Below are 24,200 nucleotides of genomic sequence, written 5' to 3'. Positions count from 1 at the left end.
GTAGCAACTCAATGCCCAAACTGGGCAGAGGGAATTAAATCTATCTGACTTTTCCGCGAAGGGAGGGAGATGGAAAGCCTCTAGTTCCACTGACTGGTTCAAGTGAAATGCTGGTTCACTGACCCGTTTAGTGGAGGCGATAGCTAACAGAAAGGCTGTCTTCATCCTTTAGAAAACGGGTCACCAGAATACCGAGTTGATGAGAACGTGGTAAGCAGATATGGCTTCTAGTTACACTTTCAATGTAGGGGGGCTTTGAACAATGCTCTTGTGGAACAAGCCCTAGCATTCTGCAGTGTACCAATTATTGCATCTGAGAGCCCTAGGGCGGACAGACAGTCCCACTAAGGGGCCAGACCCACAAGTCTGCCCAGTTCTGGGTGAAAGCAGCTGCCTTTTGTTTGACTGAAAACATGCATGCGCAGCAGGATCTCCCAGGGCTGGCCTCGCAGCAGCTGGCAGAGGTTTGAAAACCAGGTTTCCTGGGCCATCTGGGGGCCACTAGGATAACTGTAGCTTGCTCTCTCCTGACCTGCTCGAGGAAGGCAGGGAGCAGCAGCGTAGGCAGGAAAGCATATAAAGGGCCATTCGTGTGCTAGGGCGTCAACACCTAGTGTACCTCCGCAGCTAAGGAGGGAGAACCACAGGGGGCAATGGGTCGTCTCTGCCAAAGAGATTGACCTGGGGTTCCCCGAAGCATTCCTAAATGCTCTGCACTACCTGAGGGCACAGTCGCCATTCTGATGGGTGAGGAGACTCCCTCGAGAGGAGGCCCACCACCCAGTTCACCACTCCCAGGAGATGTACAGCCCAGAGAGACAGGAGGTGCCTCTGTGCCCGGATCAGCAGCCAAAAGGCTATGCAGTGTAACCCTGAGACTGAAGCCCTCCCTGGTGGTATACGTACGCAATCACCGACGACATTCGCCAAGCGATGTGGGCTGTTGAATAATACTCGTTTTTGTAATGAAACACAGTTGCGTACCGTTAGTTCATCCTTTACTGGACGAGTTTTCAATTCCGGGGAAGTGGTGAGCCTACTTCCAGCAATTAATTGCAAGAACTCCAGAAAAACTCGTAGAAGGAGCTCTAAAAGAGTCAATTACAACCGGAAAAAGGTTAGAGAGTTATACTTGCCTTACCTACCTGTCTGTGAAAGACAAAAGAGACCGACTTCTCCGTGCAGTGACTATTTATTACCTCAGTGAGGTGGGGCCAAGGACATCACTCCGCGGAGGGGTCAATCGGCAGCTTTGATATAAAATGCTTAGTGAATACCTGACAAGCAGGCATATCTCAAAAAATCATTGGTGGTGATCTTTGGGTTGAAAGGGAACCGCCTTTTACAACAATGTTTTTATTTTGAATACAACTTACAATATTCTGTTTAATTAATATATATATATATATATATATATATATATATATATATATATATATATATATATATATATATATATATATATATATATATATATATATATATATATATATATATATATATATATATATATATACACACACACACACACACACACCTTTTAAACCTAACTAATTAATCCCCTAATTAGTCTATTGACTAAACCTGGAGTTGGTCTTGACTCCAGTAACCACTAATGGGTCCTAATGGCCCCCCGCCCCTCAAAAAAACGCGGTAGGTAAATACTAAATCTTATGGGAAATAGAGGGTTAGGTTCTCCATGGCCGAGGTTACACTTACCAAAGCCTATCTAAGTTGCATTTGCCGTCACTAAACACAAATGAAAAACACAGTATCATAAAAACAATGCAAATACTATAACATACTGGGTAATGTAACATGTAAAAAGTAATACAATTATAAACATAATAAAAAGTAATGTTTACCTTGAATCCTTAGAGTTGAAGGCCAGGGTTTTGTTGACTGGTGACAATTACGCTAAGTTAACAAGAAGCAACGAGACTGCCTGCGCATACTAGTGTGACTAGTACACGAGACAAAGCGAGAGATGATGCTGGTACTGGCAGGGGGAGACGCTGGCGAGATGGCGGGGAAGCAAATGCGGACGCGTCATATGTTTCCATGCAAAACCGTGTATACACAATCCGCGGTTGGCGAAGGATTAGGGATTGTATATGTAAAGCCTGTTGTTATCTCTACTGGACCTAGCAGCCATCAATTCCTTCATTTTGTACAATAAATGCACAAGGGAAAATATCAGATACAGTGCTCCAACAAACATTTTGATCAGAAAACTGCAAATCTGTAGGCTGCAGCAGCTCAACCTGGATTCTGTGCTGCGAGTGATATACACTAAAGAGAAATCATGTTACTTTCATTTTAGATTAAAAACTACTTTTGTTTTTACAGTTAATGACTGCCGTCTCCAGTTGTAGGTATAATAAATCTCCATATGTAGGTCTAATAAGCGCCACGTCTGCTGGCAAATATTGTAAATAAACACAGGAAGCGTTTAATTGAAGTTTTACGGTAACCGCGGCAGTTCTAGTGTTAAAGTAGTCCATAAACGTACATGTTAAGTGTGTGTGTGTGTTTTGTACGGCCTTTCTGCTGGAGATTACGTGAGATTAAATCAGAAGAACGGGATTTTGACTGCTGAAACCTTGTGAGCCACAAGCACGATTCCTGCTCCGGTTTACATGGTGTACAGTTTTCTTTTCATGTTTGCAATTTGTAGATTTCTCAGTTTTCAGTTGGGGTGCTACACCCCCTCTATAATGCAGTTTACAAGCCTCTTCCACTAGCGGTTTTGAATTGGAATATTAATAAGATGGGTTCGATAAACTGCGGACTACCAAGGGAATGTATTATTCCTGATTAGGCTCATATGTAGTTCATTCTAATCAACGTTATTACTTTGCCCAAGTCGCTAATAAGTTTTCGTAAACGTTTAATTGATAAGGTGGTGTGAACTGAGTGGTGTCACTGTACTCTGCAGTGACAGTAAAAGATACTGAAGAGCACAGAGGCTAAAGATATCAACAGGACTTGGGAACTAATGTATGCATTAAATGCATTTTATTTTGCTGCAAAGCAACGTGTAAAAGAAGCTAAATAATGAGTACTATGATTTTAACTGAGCACCGTGCCACAGTGCCTCATAACTATGGCAAGCCAAGTTATCATTTAGACATCTCAAATTGCATTTTAAGATATCTTGAAATATTTAAAGATATCTCTAAATCATTTTGAAATAGCTCAAATTGAATTACACATATCTTTAATTGTACAGTTTAAGATATCTAAGATTCATTTTAAGATATCTAAACATGAAATAAAGATCTCAGATTGAATTAGATATCTTTAAATACTATGGAAACCATTTGGATTTTGCTAGCATGGTACGCCAAACTGTCATTTAGAGATATCTTCAAATTAGGGTTTTAAAGATATCTCTAAATCATTTGAAGAGATCTAGAAATAGCTTCCTGTTCATTTAGAGATATATTTAAATAATTTTAAGATATATTGAAACAACTTCCTTTTCAATTAGATATATCTTTGAACTATTTAGAGATATCTTAGAATTAATTCTTATTTATTTAGAGATATTTCTAAATGGACAGGAAGTCCATTCAAAACAAATCATTTTTACAGGCACTTATTTTAGAGATCTTGAAATGACTTGTTCATTTGAAGATTTTTTCAAATGATTTAGAGATATCTCTAAATGAACAAGAAGGTATTTAGAGATCTCTCTAAATGAACAGCAATTTATTTTGAACAAGTTATTTTTAGATATCTTAAATTATTTAGAGATCTCTCTAAATGAACAGGAACTCATTTTAAGATATCGTTAAATGATTTCAAGATATCTCAAAATGCATTTTGGAGATCTCATTTAAAGCTCCATTTAGAGATATCTCTAAATCAATTTAAGATATCTCTAAATGTATTTTAGATATCTTAAAATGTTTAGGGATATCTAATTAATCTTTAATTGTATTTATTTTTTTTTTGTTCCTGGGTAGTAAGTTATTTCCTAATTGCTTATGCCTCAAGTTACAGTATAAAAAAAATTACAGTATAATTGTAAATCTCGAAAAACTACTCACTTCTAAATCTTTTGTAGTCATTTTTGTATTACTTTAGTATAAATACATGTTAATTTGGATTCATATGTTGTTTTTTTCTGACTATGTGAACGAAAAGACACACATTTGCCCATTTTCCCATTGGAAATAATGAAAAGCAAAGTTTGTGGGGAATAATAGCCATTTTCTATACTTTTGAGACATAAGCAATTAGGAAATAATACTTACTACCAGGAACAAAACTTGTGTTACATAGTGTTATTTGAAGAAATCTTCAAATATTTAGAGATATCTCTAAATTAATTTGAGATTTCTCTAGATGATAATTTGGCTTTCCATACATAGCTGCTACTGTTGAAAGTTTTTTCCACCACAGGCCCTGCTCTGTTGGGCAGTGTGCCATGATGACTACCCTGGCTTCAGGTGCATTGAACAAAATAACCTGTAGTGGTTTCCATCAAATCTATAAATGGTTCTATACAACCCAGTGGTGACCTTTTAAAGAAATATGGTGTGATAAGATAGAGACTATAAACAAAGTAGGGCTCTCGGGTTTCTGTATTATCTCGTTTTGTGGTTTGACACAACGTTTTGTGTTTTTTTTTTTTTTTTTTTTTACGTACTGTTTTCCCCTTCTTCCTTAGAAACCAAAGGGACACCCTAACAATGTTTTTTTTTTTTTTGTTGTTTTGAATAGTGTGGATTGTATGACTAATGGAATCTCTTTGCCAGTCACTTTAATTGTCCTTGAAAGTGAGTGTACAGTATAATTGTGACTATATGAGCTGAATTTATTAATCTTTATACATTTTTCATATATAGGCCATTAAATAATTAAAACTAGTAGTCGGCCAATCGCATGTCATGTGATTGTGAAGTAATTGTGAAGCATGCAGTTTCATGTAGGGTGAAGTTCAGTGGCGGTTGTAACCCAATTATATAGAGATACAACAATTAAAGAAAATTCCAAGCATTTTTTTTTTTTTTAAAGTGCAGAGTTTAAAAAGGCATATTCCACAAAGAGCACCAGAAGTGATTTATTTATTTATTTATTTATTAAAGTGACGACTTGTCAACCTATTTGACTATTTTAACCTAAACCATTCATCTATTTAGTAGTCTTTATACCCCTACTGTGGTACCCCATGGTCAGTATCCATCTCTATCTAAGCGTTTACTGTGCTGTCCAGCATAGGAAAGCCTATTAAAACACAAGTAACAGAATAACCACCACCTATAGTAATGGCACAGCAAAGCACAGCAAAGCAGAATGAGAAAAGCAAAGCAAGAAGCCATGGTAAAAAAATAGAGAACATAATGAACCATTCTCTATAAGATTACAGTGAGGGAGGGTGGGACAATAATAATTTCAGTTTTATTACCCTGTTACATTATATATTTAAAATTACACTATCACTCAGGCTTTCCTCAAAAACAGTCAGGTGGATCATAAAGCAGCAGATTTGTAGGTTGAAATTGACTTTTGCTCTGGCAAACCAGGTGGTAAGGGGGCTAATTACAAAGAATTAGTGTCCATTTTATCTAGAGAGGGGGAGGGATTCCTGGGATAGTCCCTGCATGTCAATATTATGGGGTAACTTAGTCAACAGTATTATCTTTTGTTTGTGATAAACAAGGCAGGCCTCCATTGGTGATTCTCCATTTTATATGGAAATACTTTGTGGTGGTTTAGCCTTAACTGTGACGATGCAGAGAGAGTGACAAAATAAAACCAGCAGTGAGCAGTCCACATTTAACTTCCACTGAGAGACGAGAAGACACTCCACACCTGATCTGTCATAACCGGCAAATAACTTGGGAGATGGCTGTGAAAAAATTATTGGTAGGTACTAAACTACATTTGTGTTTTTATTTTTTTTATTTGTATTATTATTATTATTTCATTGATGTATTTAGGCTGCATTCAATACTGGGCCTGTTTCAAGCGGACTCAGTCTGGTTTCTTTAGTTTGAAACAATGTATATCAATTTGCTTGCTGTTTACACTTATCTGCAAGTAAAGGGACCAAGTTTGTTTTTTTTTTTTGGTCCTTTTCCATTTTCTTTTCAGGACCGAGTTCTTTCTAGTCACAACACAGTTTGCAACATTCAAGTGCTCTGGGTTGGTTATGGTCTGTGAACCGAATGTTTACAATATCCTGCAAGGTCTTGGTGTGGAATAAAGCATGGGAACTGGGGGGAGCACTTTTCTAATTTAATTAATACAGTTATATAATTTGGTTATTTTTTGTATTAAAAATATGTAAAAGGGGGGTTTGTTTTGAAGGCAGTCATTGAAGGTAGCCTTATTTTTGTAGTTGTTAGTATTTCCCCTAATGGTTGTGAGGTTGGGTGTTTTGGTTGTGTTCATTATTTTAATATTGTAAGACTGGGAGGGGATGAATGCTGTATTTATTATGGAATAGTTATTAACAGTATATTTTATCTCCCAGACTGTGTTCATCTTGGTTACTGTCTTCCCTACCACCTACACCAGCACCCTGCCACTCTGTAAAAAGGAAATTTGCTACACAGAACATGATTTAAGTAACTCAGAAAAGGTCACTCATACTCTCAAATTGCCTGACCTTGGAGGTATTGCCAATAGGTCGCTGTCACCTTGGGATTACGTGTGAGTGTCTGTCTTTCATTTACTCAGTTTATATGTTTGATAGCTGCTGTAGCTTTAGCAGCTTTCATAGTGTTATAGTGTTGCACAGAACAGTACAGCCAGACTCAGCTGAGCACACATTAGGCAATGCCAGCATAAGACACTAGATTCTAAGTTTACATAGATAAGATGTGTAACTGCTTTAGTTCTACCAGATTTGACAGTGAAAAGACACTAGATTATAATTTTATATATGTATTTGCTGTACCAGGTTTTATGGGTTTTTTATCATAGTGCTGTCACACAGGCATTTTGTAAATAGCACTTTCTTTTGTAGAGCGTTTGGTCATAACTCAATTGAAATGTTTGTTTTTGTGCTTGCAGGATGTACGAGAACAATAACATATTCCCCAGTAAAATCGTAATGGCAAAGTGTAGAGAAGACCAATGCATTGACCCAGGAAATCCCAGTAGATACAACCACCAGCTGAACTCTGTTCCCATAAACTACACCATCTCAGTGTATCATCGCGAGTACTGTCAGGGGGGAGTACCAAACCGCTACTGCCTCAGGAAGAAACCCTTTCAAATAACAGTGGGTTGTACCTGTGTCATGGCCAAAATACTCACCATTAAAAACAAAAGGCACACACATATAACACAAAATAGAACACTACAGCCTAACACAAAATTACCCAACAAACAGTAGATTTTATATGATATTCTGGCACCAGGTAGAATATCATATTCTGTGATATTCTGGCACACTTCTTTGGGTTAGCAGTGAGGTAGAAAGCTCAATGAGTTTTAAAGGTTAAGCCATTTTAGCTATTATAGTTTGTAGCAAGGCTTTTTTTTTTTAATTGGTTGTAATTTAATTTTATTTAACTTACATTTAAAAGCATTGTATGGTTAAATCTCTTGTCGTAGACAGATGTATACCGTACTATATTTGATCTGAATTCAGATTGAACATATTTTAATATATTTAAATTTAAAAAATGTATGTACATTTTTTTTTTTAAATTATTATTTTTTTTTTTTATAAAGTTGTAATGTTATGTATACATTTACTCTTTGTAAAAGTGGGGGCTCGTCTGTCATCTATTTCAAATTGTTTAAATGAAATAACCTTTGGGTCCCTTACTGAATTAGTTTAGCCTCATAATTACTTTGCAATATTGCATAGTTGATTATTATGGCTCATAAAAACATGTAATAGTAAACATGTATGTCTATTTAAAATATATATTTGTCACTAAATGTTTGTGTTTGAATACAGTGTCTGTTAGATCTACAGCTATGGCCAAAAGTTTTGCATCACCTAGAATTTTAGGGTTGAAACATACAGTAATCTAAAAAATACTATCACAAAAGTCTACCGGAAGCCATAATAGTAGTGTAGTATTTTCATAAACTACTTCAAGTACTAATGTAGCATTTGTAATGCCATTCAGTTCAAATACATTAGTTCTATTACACTGTGGAAGGGTGACGGGTAATTCACTGACACGGGCGACAGAACAGGTGTACTTAAAACACTGCACAGATGCCCAATTTAATTGAGGCAATGATTTATTTTTGCCTGCAGAGGGCGCTGTTGTCTGTGACCCTCTTCCTGCAGCACTATGAACATGCCAGCTCAACTTCCCCTGTTACATATCCTCCCCCTCAGAATGACACCACCAGTTCATTCGAAAATCCTACACCTTAGCAACTAGCGGTCTCATCTGCCCCCCAAATACTCAATACACCAAATACTCTGACTAACTCTTCCCAATGGCACACTTCTTTGGGTTAGTGAGCCCAGCCTCCCGCAAGGATTGCAGTACCAGCCAATCCTCACTGTGGATAACCACGTCATCTGTGTAAGCAGTGGCGTACTGCTGATGGGGCCGCAAGATGAGATCCATCATCCGCTGGAAAGTGACAGGTGCTCCGTGCAACCCAAAGGGCATGGTGCTGAATTGGTATAACCCGAAGGGAGTCTCAAACGTCATCCTCTCTCTAGATTCCGGGGTCAGGGGTATCTGCTAGTACCCCTTCATTAAATCCAGTGTGGTCATAAAATGAGCTGTGTCTAGACGCTCCAGCAACTCATCTACCAGGGGCATCAGATAAGAGTCAAACTTTGATTTTTCATTAATTCGTCCGAAATAAACACAAAACTGAGTTGATCTGTCTGGCTTATTGACTAAAACAACAGGACTGTTCCAGTCACTTTGGAACTCTATTACCCCTAGTCTAAGCATTTTATCAATTTCTGTCTTTATTACCTGTCTTTTACGCTAAGGTATATGGTATGGCCTCTGGCGAACTGGAGCCCCAGACTCAATGTCATTGTGATGATGGGCTACTCAAGTCTGCCCCAGGCATGTCAGGAAATTCTGTCACCAGATCGTGAGCCTGACCGTTCTGTGCTGGTGTCAGATTCTCCGCAATTTATACCGACCCTTTTCTTGCCAACACAGAAAGATCAGGTCCCAGGTCTGGGACGTCATTTGCGTGTGCCACTAGCCATGCCTCCGGTTGCAACCAGGGCTTCAAGAAGTTTATGTGATAAATGTATTTCTTTCTCCATCACTCTGGGTGGCAGATCTCATTGTCCACCATCCCAACCCAGCGTGTAACCTCAAAGAGTCCTTGCCACTTAGCCAGGAGTTGACTCAGAACTGGTTAATAGAAGTACCTTATCCCCCGGCTGAAATGTGCGCAACCGGTCTCCTCAGTTATACTGTCTCCTGTCTGTGCTGAGCCTGCAATAAATTGTCATGCGCCCATTTCCCAACAGACTCAAGCTATTTGCGCAGGTTCAACACATACCGGATGGTATTGGTCAAATTGTCCTGCTGTTCCTCCCACATTTCTCTGACCAGATCAAGCACACCCCATACAACAGCTCGAATGGTGAAAACCCCATGGAAGCCTGGGGTACCTCTCTGATCAGAGAGGGATAGCCTCTGGATAATGCATAGCGTAATCCAAAATGACCAGTAGGTGGGTGTATCCTGCTGCGCTCCTTTCCAGTGGCCCAACTATGTCCATCCCAATACCCTCAAACGGAGCTTCCACTAGGGGCAAAGGCACTAGTGGGGCTCGTGGGACAACTCTAGGGCTGGCCTTCTGACATTCCCCACAATCCTAACAAAAAAGCTTGACGTCACCATCCAGCCCCAGCCAAAAGAACCGTGACACAAGCCTTGCTTTAGTTTTGTCCCTTCCCAAATGATCAGACAGGGGAATAGCATGAACAAGCTGCAACAAATCCTCCTTAAAAGGCTGAGGAATGAACAACTGATGACATACTTCCCCCGTTACACAAGGTCTCGATTAATTTCGAAGTGAGGGTACGTGGTGGCGCATCTGGGCTCAACCACCTGACCATTAACCACAGCTGCTTGGTCAAAGAGCCTGCCCAGCACGTCGTCACACCCTTGCTCGAGCTGGAAATCACAGGAACGAGCTAAAAAATCAGCTACCATGGCTTCAGGTCGGTCCCGAGCGGTGGCAGCCGGGCCAGACCCCTGAACTGCCAACAGTCCCGTCCCAGAACTACCGGTACTGGCAATTGAGGACATACTCCTACCTGCACCTGCGTCCCCTGCTGGCCTATAGTCATATTCACACTAATCTTGGGATAGGAGCGTACATCCCCATGAACACATTTAATATGCACCCGTCCCGAAATGTGTTTATACTCCGGTGAGATTAGGCTCTCCTGTATTAGAGACTGACCACATCCTGAATCCAGGAGAGCCTGGGTTTTTGTACCATCCACTGTCACAGGAATAACAAAACCTGTCTGCTGAAGTTACTGAGGTGATTGAACGTGCTTACCTGGTCGGCCAAGGTCACACTCCATCACGGGGCAATCCTGGGCGATGTGGCCCACCTCCCTGCACGTCCAAGACCTCTGTGGACTGGTTTCTTGCCCTGATGCTTCAGTAAGGGGTGGAAAAACCAAAACCATCAAAGGGGCTCGCCTTCCCTCCAGTCCCTTCGCCCTCTCCGGGGCCAGTGGAGGGGGTGATCTGGTAGCCACAATCCTTCCAGGCAGTCTTGCGAGCGTTGGCTCCGCTGCCTGTTACTGTTCCGCCAACTTTACCGCTCAGTCCAGAGTAGCAGGCGCCTGCCGCTGGACCCATAGCCGAGGTCCCAGGGCTAGACACTCCAGGAACCACTCCACCACGATCACCACCAACCTGGCTTTGATCGTCGCGTCCGGGTTCAGCCAGCCCATGGCGTAATCCTTTAGGTGGTGGGCAATGGCTCGTGGATGGTAAGACAGTCCAAGATGGGTGCTCAAAATAATAATTCCAGAAACCAAAGGCGAAAGAAAAAGGGAAAAGAAAACACAGTAATCAAAAACTACAAACAAAAAGGTGCTGCACTCGGCAGCGCTACCTCAGCCGTCGCTATCCGCATGGCCCGGGTCTGCTTCCTGCTCCGACCGTTCCTTAAGCTTTTAAAACTACACAGGGGTCTACCCACGGTGTTCCCGCTAACACTACGTTCTTTATCAGCAGGTTCTTTCCAGTTTCCTTCCCGGTTTTTCTCGGTTCCTGACCCGAGCTTCCGTACACCTAGTATGTCTTAGAGAGGCAGACCTGAGGAAACAGAGCGTTATTTTATAGGGCTAACAATCCCCCCCAAGACCCGCCTCTCAGAGAGAGGGAAAGTCCACACACACCCCCTTTCCCACCTCTCCGTGTCACTGCCATGACCCGCAGACAGGTATTGGATGACTGCTGCCCTCTTCCTGCAGCACCATGAACACGCCAGCAGAGTCAGCACAGATCTTCCCCTGTTACATACATAAATACAAAAAAAAGAGTAATTTCAAATTAAGTACAAACAATATTCATTTATGATATGAGATATCTTACCTGGGGGTCTTTCTCAGTATTTGGGTTGCTGGTTACTTTTATTGAGAGCAGCCGGTAAAGCGAATGACAACCTCCATGGCAAGGCTGAAAATGAGGTGGAGATTGTTGGAGAAATTCACAGTTGTAATTGAGTGTACTTTCTAAAATAACATTTCAAATCTTGAAAACAAGTTTGTGTACTGATGAGACTAAAGATGCTGTTAAGTCAATTAAGTTTGTCTCTCTCAATCTTCCTCCAGGGCATTCCTGTTGATCGACTTCAAAGTACTAGATATCAGTAATATAGGGCTGTAAAGATTGGGGAGTATTTGAGATTTCTTGCTGAGCTCACCTGCCAGCCCGATCTAAAACAAAGAAAGCAGATCCTTATCTGTTTATTAAGAATGTCCGTTTGGAAGACAATACAAAATAAAAACTAGGAGAATGAGATGTAATAAATAAATTACAACTTAACTGGTTACAGCGATTTTAGAACCATTTTAATAACTAATCTTGCGGACACAAGTTTAAAAGCTGTTTAAGTATGTTTTCCCAATAAAATTTTAATGCTGACTGTGTTCTTAAATGATTTTACTTTATTGTATAATGTGTTTAACATGCCTATAACTGTAATTTATTTAGGAGAATGAAACTGAAATCTGTATTCTTCTGTGACCAATATAAATAAAGTTAGAACAAAATGAAGTTTTGTTCTAGAAATGTTGCTGTTTTTCCTGTAAGCTAATGAAACAGATTTTGGTCGTGGCTTAGCTTCTTGTTTTACCCAGAAGTGATTGGCTCACCAAAGTAAACCACACGTTAGACGTTATATTTAAAGCATAACAAGCAAGTACTACTTCTCTGGGATCTGGACTCATCTCGCCATGAAGTAACCACTGAGCCGTCGCTTAGAACTGGGCTCTATTTGAAGCGCTGTACTGCTGACATCCCACCCGACTCCTCGCTATCCAACTGCAACTTTGTGTTACAAAGAAGACCAACTGCATTCTAACTTTGTTTTTCAACAATGACCTTAAGATTCAAGCAAAATGCTATTTGTTTGTTTCAGAAATATCCACATGCAAACCAGAAGTGAAAACATGAAATACATCATAGCACTTTGCTAAGACTAAAAATAAAAACAGTTTTACTTTGATGAACTAAAACAAGATAAGACTTGAACTAAACTGATGATATTGTGTGCATTTGAAAACAATAACTGCAAATGTTGGAACCATTTAAACATTGATTGAGTTTATCTACAAGTTTGAAGTAACTCTAGCTTATAACTTAATACTAAGTGCCATTGTAACTGCTTCCAAACTGAACTTGTTGAAACAAAAATGCCATCTTCATTCCAGGAGAACAGACGCTGCTTAACACCATCACTACAGAACGTGCATGAGTGCATTTGTACGTAACCATACGGAAGCCTGCTTGCTTATGAAAATGTTTAAATGTTTTATTCCTGCTTCTGTATATACTTAATTCTGGTGCCATAATTTCAAATTTCTATATTCCTCTTACTTTTGTGAGCCTTAATAAACTTAATAATTTGCATATGTTGAGTGTCTGTTTGACTTATGAATACTAAAGTAAACATTTATGATTGCTTTGTGATTTTTATTTTTTTTTATTTATTTATATATATTACTTATCTGATTTCATTTATATAGATATATAATATATATATATAATATATTATTTTTACTTGAAAATTACAAACTTATGACCGAGTTAGTATACTGGCTCTTAGCTATTTGACTGCTTATTGAAACTGTTTATTTTTAAATTCATATTTCTTTTCTATTTTGTTCATAGTTCTTTTGATAACTAAGAAAGAATCAAATACAATTGTGAATACAGTTTTATAAGAAATATGAAATTTGTGAAGGTCTAAAATCCTAATTTTATATTTAAATATTAATCACGCAATCAAGGCATCATCCTGTATATTAAGCAATTAATATTAACAGGTTTGTATATTACCAATATAGAGGGATCGTGGCCTAAGATATTTCGGTATTAATGTTACATATATCTTCATAAATATGTTCTACAAGATTGGGGAGGAGAGGATAAACAGAACATAAAGTGTCAGCTGACACTGATTATAAATGTGAGTTACTTCCATAATCCAATCTCTGTTTGACGTTTGTTGATGGTAGTAAAGATATTCCCAGGTGAATTAAGAGTTACCTGCCTGCAACTTTGCATAGATTTACATTCTCAACAATAGATTCCCGTAATGAACATTAAGCTGCACAGAGCTTCAAGAAATTAGGGGAAGAATCTGGTTGGGTATCAGCAGGAAAGGATGAAGAGAATTGGTCTCAGTTGGAAGAGTAAAGGGGCCATGCATAAGGACCTATTCAAACAATTCAAAGTACTGTTTTAAAGTGATTGTAGCTAGTAAAGTAATTCAATAAATCTTAGCCATTTTTCACTTTCATTAGCTACATACATCTCAAATGTACAGTTTTTAAAGTATCATAGCTCACCTCTATTTTCATTTTAAAACATGATATCTTGACTACTCTAGGTTAAAGAAATCTGTTTGCAGTCAGTGTTGTCCAAGAAGCTTGTTACTGCTTTACTTCCATTGTCTTCTGGGTCAAAGCATGTTCCTGGCTGAAAGCATTTTGGTCAATAAAGGAAGCAGCTGGTTGGTTATTGAGTGGAAAGAAACCAGTGAAGGGGTGGGGATGATTTCCCAGGTAGTACAAGGTAGTCTAAAAACATGGTTTGCAAACTTAGACTAGTACCAGGTATAATGTTTTAAAATTTAAATACATGTTTGCAAAACTGATTTGAGACCTACTGAATATAATAAAATGTAGGTGCATGACAGAGAAAATTGACAGAACTTTTTTGTTGTCTAATTACTTTCAGAAATGTTCTGTAAGGAACTCATGAAGCTTGCAGTTCACAAAAATCTTTTTGGAACTGTTTGAGAGGGGTAGAAGTTATTTCTGATTTTTCAAAGCACCATTAAAATGCACAATAAAAGTGCACAAAATGTATAATTCTTTCACCCACATGTCCTTGAAACTCATGTTCAAACAGTTTGAGCTCAGCATGATTCAGAGTAGGGATACCATCTGATCCCATTTACACAAGGACAGTTTGGGACAGTTCAGGCTTTTCAACTCACACAGCAATGCAGTCCATCACAATTGTCAGCAGGGAAGGTAATACAGCTGTAGAAGCTGAGAATATGAGTCACATGGGTTAAAGAGTTCCATCTCTAGACGGAATTCCATCAAAATGGCTGAGAAGATGAGTCACATGGGTTAAGAGTTCCGTCTGTAGACGGAATTCCATCAGAATGGCTTCTCCCAGGTCCATTCATAATATTTGTGTATGAAATGTCAAAAACATGGATGGGGTGGGCCTGATGTGTGCAAAGTGCCGACACAGAGCAAATCCTCCTACGTTCGGAGCTTCATCAGTGATCTAAAAATAAACTATGACTGCATCCCTGTCAAAAATAAACTATTTTTAGATCAGCTCGCGCCATCTATCAACATGCGTTGGGTTTATGACACAGGAGCGTTACTATTAAGATATCCCAGCTGCACAATGGCTTGTACTGTGATTAATATCGACTTTTGATGGGGACAGCAACAACATGGTAATATAGTAAGACGTATTGTAAACATCTGTTTGTGAGACCAAAACAGTCTTGCCTGCCTGAGAAAGAGTAGCAGAGCGAGACAGCGTGAGAAATGCTTATGGTACTATTTGTTGTTTAGTTTGAAGTGTATACTTACCGCTAATGTGCAGTAAAGTCGGGAAACGAAAACCACAGCTCCAGCTCCTTATTTTAAAAACATTACATCACAAACTTCATGTTTACTTTTATATGAATAATGTATGTCAATATGTAATTTTTCAGGCTTTGATGCATAACATTTTATTTATTTAACTAACAGTAATGAGTTTTCTAATAAAGTTACTTCTATTAACAATACAGATTGTGTGGCAATTTTGTAACTTTGTCTTCGTTTTTATTTATTGTACTACATTTTTACAATGGAGCTTAATGTAATTTTTTCATCATTGTATCATTGTCATAAGGGTTGAGGGACCTCACTGGACGGAGTTTGATTTTGGGAAGGCCCTGGGAAAAGGCCACAAATGAAAAGGAAAGAATCTTCCGCACAACACCTGCAAAAAAGTGACACGTGTTTCTACCAGGTAATTTCAAAAGGCCTAATTCTTACCGACTAAATGAAAACGTCGTTCTTAAATTTTTATTTTTTGTTGTTCTTCAGAAACACAAGGCCAGTCTACAAATGCTGTGGCTGTGTTGAATTCTAAATCATAATCATACTGACCCTCTCACTAAAGAGAACATCCCCCTACAATTTTGGTAAGGGCTGAGTCAGTAAGTCCTGGAGCAAACATTGCATTTCAAAAACTTATTTTGTAACTAGCCTCATTTGAATTTTTTTTTCTACAAAGTCAAGTTCAAATGTTATTCTGAAAGTGGTCTAAAATGGCTCAGAAGGAAACTGAGAGCATGGGCCTAGGTGGCCCCCAGATCCCCAGCCTAAAGATTGGTTTTGCCCCAGGAGTTTAAGTCAAAATTATCATTGACCACCTTCACCCACGTAGTCATAGGTTGGCTATTCCTTAGTTACAGGCTAAGAAAGAGAATAAGTATACTCGGATTTCATCTGTTACATAAAGAATACAAATATACCCAAGGTACATTTGTGAGAATATAATAGCTGCAGAAAATTCCACCTAGTAAAAAGGTTAGCTTTGTTCCACGCAGGATACAAATAAAAAATGAATGTAAAAAGAGAAGAGGTTCCTACCCATGAGTAAACAGAAGGCATGAATTTTGCATAGTAAAATATGTTCATCTCACTCAGGTACACATAGGATATTAATAAGTATAGAAGAAGAGAAAATGAAGGTTACTATAAACTCTGAAAATTACAGGCTGGAAATTCCCTTTTTTTAATTTACAAATTGTATCCAGGGAGTATCATTTAAATTAATACAATAAATAAATACTAGTATAATTTAAATAACACACACAAGATGCGTGGCTGTATCTACGTATGAAATTCTGTGTACGTTACAGAACTTATTGTTGGTGAAAAAAATAAGGACAGTTTTTTTTTTTTTTATCAACCAATGTAATAAAAAAAGAAAGACTAGCTAATGTTTGCATAAAAAAAAATAGTACATTCAACAAATATTTTTGCATTAAGTGTTGAGAGATCCAGCGTTGCTTTTATGCAAATCTACACTGCTGTGTGTTTCCACTGACAGACAGGAGACACAGAGGTTGCATTTGACATGCCTGCATAGGTGCTCAGCTTTTATTTACAAATAGTTCAGATGCAATGGTAGGTGGCCACAACTAGGGTACCAGCAATGGTAAGGCACAGTGCAGAAACACACAAACTAGCCAGAACCAGCATTCCAGTTGATGAAACTTGGGAACTATGCATTTACTTTCAGTGCAAGGGTTAATTTCTTGTTTATGATTTGCCTGTTACCCAGTTTTCAGCTGGGGTCACAAATTACCATTGATTTTAAAAAGGGGTCCAAACACGTTGAGAACCGATGTACAAGAGATTTAGGATTGAGTATTTAAAATGATTTATGTACTACAATTGCTTTCTTTTTTTCTCAGAAAAGATTTTTTTAAGAGTTACCCATTAATCGTTCATTCAAGGCAATTTGCATATGTTGTTTCTGGCTTGCATTTTGAATATCAAAAGTCTGGCATCCGTTTCAAATGAAATTTGAACACAAAAATGAAAGTTGTCTTGAATGAATGATTTTTGGAATCACAAGACATTTCCTCCGGGCTATGGAAGGGATTTAGAAATATCATCAATAGGTTTATGCTGCTGTAACCAAGATATTTTGACACAATTCTACCATGAAATTCAAGAAGCCATCTTTTAATAATAGTAAATAGTGTACATTATGATCCAATAGTCCGAGATCCTGAGGTGCATATAAAACTGAACAGCCAGGACTGCACACTGATCCAGCATAAAATAAATTAAATGTAATGTTAATAAATGAAAAGTGTGACATGCCTGTCATAAGAATGTAGGATTCAAATACCCAGTAGGTGGTATTGAACTAGAACAGACCCACCAAGAGAAAGACCTTGGTGTGGTAATAGTCTCATCACTGTCAGCAGTCACAATTAAAAGGGCAAACAGGATGTTTGGTTATAGCGTCAAGAGTAGAGAACAAAGGAGGTTATGATGATGTGGTTTAATGCACCAAGAATCCTGGGTTCAGTTCTGGTCACCACTTTACTAAAAGAACATTGTTGCCAACGAAGAGCAGCCAGACTGCTCCCTGGGTTTACAGCAATGAGCTAGGAAGATAGTTTGAAATAACTGAATTTATGTAGCAAAGAAGACAACTTTTAAATTTTAAATTCAACCCTTGTTTGTTCCAAACTTAAGTTCTGCCAGAAGAAAAACTCTCTCCACTTTCTTTAACCAAGAGAGAAATCCTCTGTGCTACATTTTCCTTGCAGATAGACTGGGTCTTGTGCTCTTTGAAGTTAATGAGACAAACTATCAGCTGACTCCATTTTAATTAGAAAATAAATAAAATGATTACATTTTATCTTCCCTTTGAGTCCTATGGTGTTCCAACACAGCCTGGATAAATGTTTTGAAGCCTTTCACTTGGCAAACAAAAGGAACTTTCATTATACAGACCTGTGGCAAAGTGGGTTTCAGTGCGCTCCAAACAACAATAATCAACACAGTTCTGATGAAGTGATTTTTTAATCGTAATCCAAAGGTCGAAACTGACAAACAGAAATGGAATACAGGCAGTACACAACAGCTCTGTATAATTAATGCACGGGGCAGTCCCAAATAAAGTACAGGATAATCACAAAGACATACAATACACAGACATGATCACCAGTCCTCAGTGAGTGCAGTAGTATTCATGGTGAATATACAATTTATCGTGCTCTGGTGCAATGATGTTTCAGGTACGTGTTAGCAGTCTAATAACAACAAGTAATTATACAAACAAACAAAACACTCACAATACAATAATACGGGTCGTTCCGGATTCAATGCTTTAACCAAAACGAAGGAACAGATGGCGTCGCTTCATTCCCTATTTGTACTGTCACACATGACCCCTTTGTAAACTATTGCAGCCATCCTCTAATCCGTAGCTGCAACATCATTTCCCTTCCAGGTCAATGAGTGCACCGAAGCTCCACCTCCTTTTTAGATGACCAACTTCCTTTTAACCCTAGGAAAAAAGTGTCAGGCCAAACAGTCCAGGTTACTCTGTTCTGTTACTTCGCACCCTCACAGGTCAGGAGGGAGATTTACCACCAAAGATAATTCTGTTTCCCTCACAAGGCCTCACTCTGTATTTCATGATTTGGTCATTCATGAATTTGGTTAATTCAAGGTCAGGCCTTTGTAATGAATCTCCTAGCAGCTGATCAGTTAATGATACTGACATCAAAAACTTACCTCTCGACTCGTTTCAGTTGAATGTCAAGTTGATCGTCTTTGAACCATGAGGCTGGCAGTTCACATCCAGCCCTTTTCCATTCAATTGAACGGGCTGAGATGACAATTCATGACACTATGTTGACAGTAATTTGTACTATGTTTTACTGTATAAGGGTACTTACTAGTTCACAGTTTTCAATATTTTACAATTTGTATGTTTTTCAGATAGTAAAATAAAAGGTGCACTGTATACAGCGTCAATCACTGGCTTTACATGACCGTCAAACCTTGACAAAGGTCGGGGATAATGGCAGTGTTCCAGTTTACATAGGGTATAAAGTCAGACAATCAGTCAGGAAATCTATTTTTATTAGATTGCATTTTGCTGTAAAGAGATTGTTAAATCTAACCCTCATTTTTTCATCACAAGTTGTTTTTTGACAGTTTTTATGCTTTACCATGCCTCTCTGGGCATTACAGTGCTTACCTGGGCTTTACCATGCTTCCACTATGCTTTATCACACACTGCTGTGCTTTTACTATGCGAAACTTAAATAAGGGCAAGATCACATTTTTTAAAGCACCTTTCAAAAAGAGCCGATCTCTCAACTACAGCATAAATTTATATTGCATGGAAAATTCTAATATGAAAAAAATTGTTTATTGGAGCATGTGTGATTATTAGGAAATGTACTTACTGTACAGGTATTTCTATTTCATTCTTATCACAGGAACAATCAATGCTTTTCACAGCATATCCAGTAGCCTTGCTCTTATACAGAAGGACAGCCCTCTACACCACACTGCACACACATTAATTGCTTCTCTCTCTGCCTGAATAGGAAGTCATTTAGGGACTTTGGTTTTCAAAGAGGCCCTAATTATCATCCCCTTCGGATTTTGCACAAATGTAAAAATTGCATTCCCTTTCAACATAATACTCCGTCTATGTTGAATGAAAGTGAAAAATATGACAGCATTAGCATGACAATGGCAGCTAATTCTACTGCAATCTCTAATCCTCAATGTACAAGCCTTTATCAGACCAGAGCCACAGAAATGGCAGTTGACTGCTGTGACTTCCACAGACCTTACTGAAGCTAAGAAGGAGGTGAAGAAGAAGGAGATGAAAGTGTTCCAGCTAATGTGCTGGCAAAGTTATTTTTTATTTTTTTTCTTCTGTTGTTGCTTCACTGCAGAGGAGTCTATGTGGTTAGTTGCCATAGCAAACACAGAACAGTACACCTGAATAGTGGCATCTCTCAATAGTGCACAAGAGCTGTAATTGCCATGCAAACACAGGTGCTTAATACAGCATGGGTACACATCACTACTAGACTTTTAGTTGCCACAAGTCCCAGAATAGCAAATAATTGATTGCATAAATATTCACCCCCTTTGCTATGACACACCTAAATAAGCGCTGGTGCAACCAATTGTCTTTAGAAGTCACATAATTAGTTGAATGGAGTCCACCTGTGTGCAATTAAGGTGTTTCACATGATTTCAGGTTAAATACACCTGTCTCTGGGAGGTTCCACAGTTGGTTAGTACATTTCCTAAGAAAAACTACATCATAAAGATGAAGGAACATTCAAAGCAAATCCAGAATAAAAAGTTCTTCAAAAGCACTAATCAGGGGTAGGATATAAAAACATTTCCAAGGCATTGAATATCCCCCCGGAGCACAGTAAAGTCCATTATTAAGAAATGGAGAGAATGGCACAACTGTGAATCTGTCTAGAACAGGCCGTCCCCACAAATTGAGTATCCGGACGAGAAGGGCACCAGGGAGGCCATCAAGAAGCCTATTGGAACTCTAAAGGAGTTAGTCTTCCACGGCTGAGCTGGGAGACACTGTGCATGCAACAACAATAGCCTGGATGCTTCACAAAGCTGGCCTTTATGGGAGAGCGATAAAAAGAAAGCCAATGTTGAAAAAGAATCACATCAAATTTCAGCTAGAGTTTGCCAGATGGCATGTGGGAGACTCTGAGACCAAGTCGAAGATTCTATGGTCTGAAGAGACCAAAATGGAGCTTTTTGGCCTCAATGCTAAGTGCTACTTTTGGGGCAAGCCTACCACTGCACATCTTCCTGAAAACACCATCCCTACCGTGAAGTATGGTGGTGGCAGCATCATGCTATGGGGATGCTTCTCTGTGTTAGGGCCTGGAAAGCTTTTGAAGATAGAGGGCAAAATGGATGCAGCAAAGTACAGAGAAATCCTGGAGGAAAACCTGCTGAAGTCTGCAAGAGACCTAGGACTTGGGAGAAGATTCATCTTCCAACAGGACAATAACCCCAAACATACAGCCAAAGCCACACTGGAGTGGCTTAAAAACAAGAAGGTCAATGCCCTGGAGTGGCCCAGTCAAAGCCCGGACCTCAATTCAATTAAGAATATGTGGAAAGAGTTGAAAATTGCTGCTCACCAAAGGTCCCCATCCAACTTGACAGAGCTTGAGCAATTTTGCAAAGATTTGTCAAATATTGACTCAAGGGGGTGAATACTTATGCAATCAATTATTTTCTGTTTTGCATTTGTAATTAAAATTTAGAACAATTTGTAGATTTTATTTTTCACATTGACATTATGGACTTTTTTTGTGTTGATCAGTGGCAAAAACTCCTGATTAAATCTATTTTGATTCCATTTTGTAACACAATATCTGGAAAAGTCCAAGGGGGGTGAATACTTTTGAGAGCCACTGTACATCCATTGTATAACATCCACATCCATTACTATACCAAAAACTTGGATATATAAGCCAATCCCCATATATATTGTGCAGAAATTCTCCTCAAATGTGTAAAAGATTGCACACTATACTGTAAAGATTACAGTAATGTACATCTTCTATAAATAGGGCAAACTGGTGAACTGTTCCATGCTTTTTTCCTTACCTTCAATAGCAAGTATTGGCAACTAATAAGAGCTACTTAAAAATAAAGAAAATAAATATGAGTTTGATGTTCCAGAAAATATGAACACGTTCTTGCTCTAACTAAATTGTAATGGTCACCCTACACAGTTGATAGGCAACTGTACTGTCCTCTCTTAGGAGATACTACTGGCCAAATAATTAAAACTAAATAAGTCAGTAAGGGTGACTGACAGTAAAATGCATCACAATGCATCGATTTTACTACACAAACACTGGTTTATTCCGAGGAACACAAAGCTTGACCAAAAGAATAAGACTACACAATTTCAGTAGAAAACAACTCAATTAGGGACAGAGTGACAAGGAAGAGAATATAAAAGTAAACAAACCCAGGAAAACAGCTTATAAATGAAGATACCCAGCAGAGCTTGAGAATATAACCACAACCAGTTAATAATTACTGACACAGAGGATGATTAATATACAGAATGAATAAACAACGCAACACAAAATATAAAAAACAGAATAGTAATGAAGTCCCAACAATTAACAAAAGAAAAAAAACAACAATGAAAAAGTCCACAGAAAAAACTCACCAAACCAGTATGAAAGTTCAGATAATTACTTGGGATTAATGCAAATGATGATGCAGAAGTCTTCAAGAGATGAAAAACACTGAGAGCAATGAAATGGATGTTTGATGAATACTGAGGTTGCAAACAGTCCAGAACAGATGCACAAAAACATACAACCACACACTCCAGCAAAAAACACAAAAGTAACTACCCACCTAATTAAGCAAAAAATGTTAACTAGACAATAAACTAAAGCAGCAAAAAGAAAAACAAAAGCTAAAGAATAATATCTAGCTAACAGTATAAAGATTAGGTTTTAAAAGGTAGACAGACTCTCTCACAAAAGTACTAGCTACAGGAAAAACAACCACCATCCCAACCCTCCCTCCCAATTAGAGAAATAAGAGACAGGTGAAGATTGACAGTGTGAGAGGATAGGTAGATGAAATTTTGAATGGACCAATGGGGAGTAAGCAAGAAAGAAATGGATACTGGGAAATGTAGTTTTTATAGGTTGGCCTGGCCAGGCTATTGCCTTTACTTAAAGAGACAGGTGAGTGAAAATTACACCCACATATGTAGTAACAGTGCTACATAATCTCATACTGATTGCGGCAGTGTGGCAATGTTGCCTGGCCCGTGTATAGTTCTGTGTTGTATGTTGCGTGTAGTGTATTAATGTTCGTGTATATTAATTGGTACACAGGATATAATATGGGTTATGTCGCACAAGTGTTTAAAATGTATATTTGTATTTAAGCACAAGGGTTGCACAGCACTTTTCGTGCAGGTAAAATGCAATAATATGTAAGCACAGGGAATTGCACTTTTATTAATTCACGTGCAGTTGTACCAAGACTCCAATTAAATGATTGATTAGCAATCTAGTCTCGGTACAGTTGCATAAAAGCTGCATGTTTTCACTCACTCAGGGTTGTGTGTTCGGTGAGTGGAGAATGAGTGTGGAGAGAATTTAAAATGAGAACTAAACAAAAGAAATATGTAACCATTGTTTTGATTCACCGTGTTTGTCTGTTAGTCCACTGTTTGTTTAGGTGTTAGTCCGTTTTGTTTGTCTATTTATTTTGGCGTCAAGTGCTGAGTCCTGTTTTTTGTACAACTGTTTTATTTTCTAATAATAATAAACCGCGCAGCAGCGAATTCATTTATCATTTCATCTCGCAGTACTGTGTGTTTCTTCTGGTCTGGCGTCCCCACTACAGCCGTCTTTGTCACAGGCAGTTATCAAACAGTTGTGAGACTCATTTAGGTAACCTTGATAATACAACAACTACAGTACTTGCAGTGGCTGTTTTACTTGTAAGTGGGCTCAAACTGGATTCTTAATGGTGGCTTACTGGTTTGAGCTGGAATTTAGATATTCCCCCAGCTTTCACCTAAAGCCTCTGCTAAAAGGCCTACTCATTCTAATCCAGTGACAGAGTAGCAACCATTTTTTTACCATTTGCATGACAATGGCAGCTAATTCCACTGTCACAATCTGTAATTCCCGATGAGGAGTTTCCTTATCAAGCGAACCTGGGAGCAGAGCGAGCAGCCAGGCACAGCAAATTACCCGAATCAGCACTACTATTGTGCGGTCGGAGACAGCGCTCTGACAAGGAGCCTGGCCACTCAATCGTCACATTTAGCCCCCATTGAATTTCCCTCACTGTCACCTCTCTTGGAGTGAAAAGCATGGGCTGGAAAATTGCATGTATTCAGCTGATTATATGTAGATGATAG

The sequence above is a fragment of the Polyodon spathula genome, chromosome 21, assembly GCF_017654505.1.
Source record: "Polyodon spathula isolate WHYD16114869_AA chromosome 21, ASM1765450v1, whole genome shotgun sequence".
In the NCBI taxonomy this organism is placed as follows: domain Eukaryota; kingdom Metazoa; phylum Chordata; class Actinopteri; order Acipenseriformes; family Polyodontidae; genus Polyodon; species Polyodon spathula.
This window is presented reverse-complemented; position numbering follows the sequence as displayed.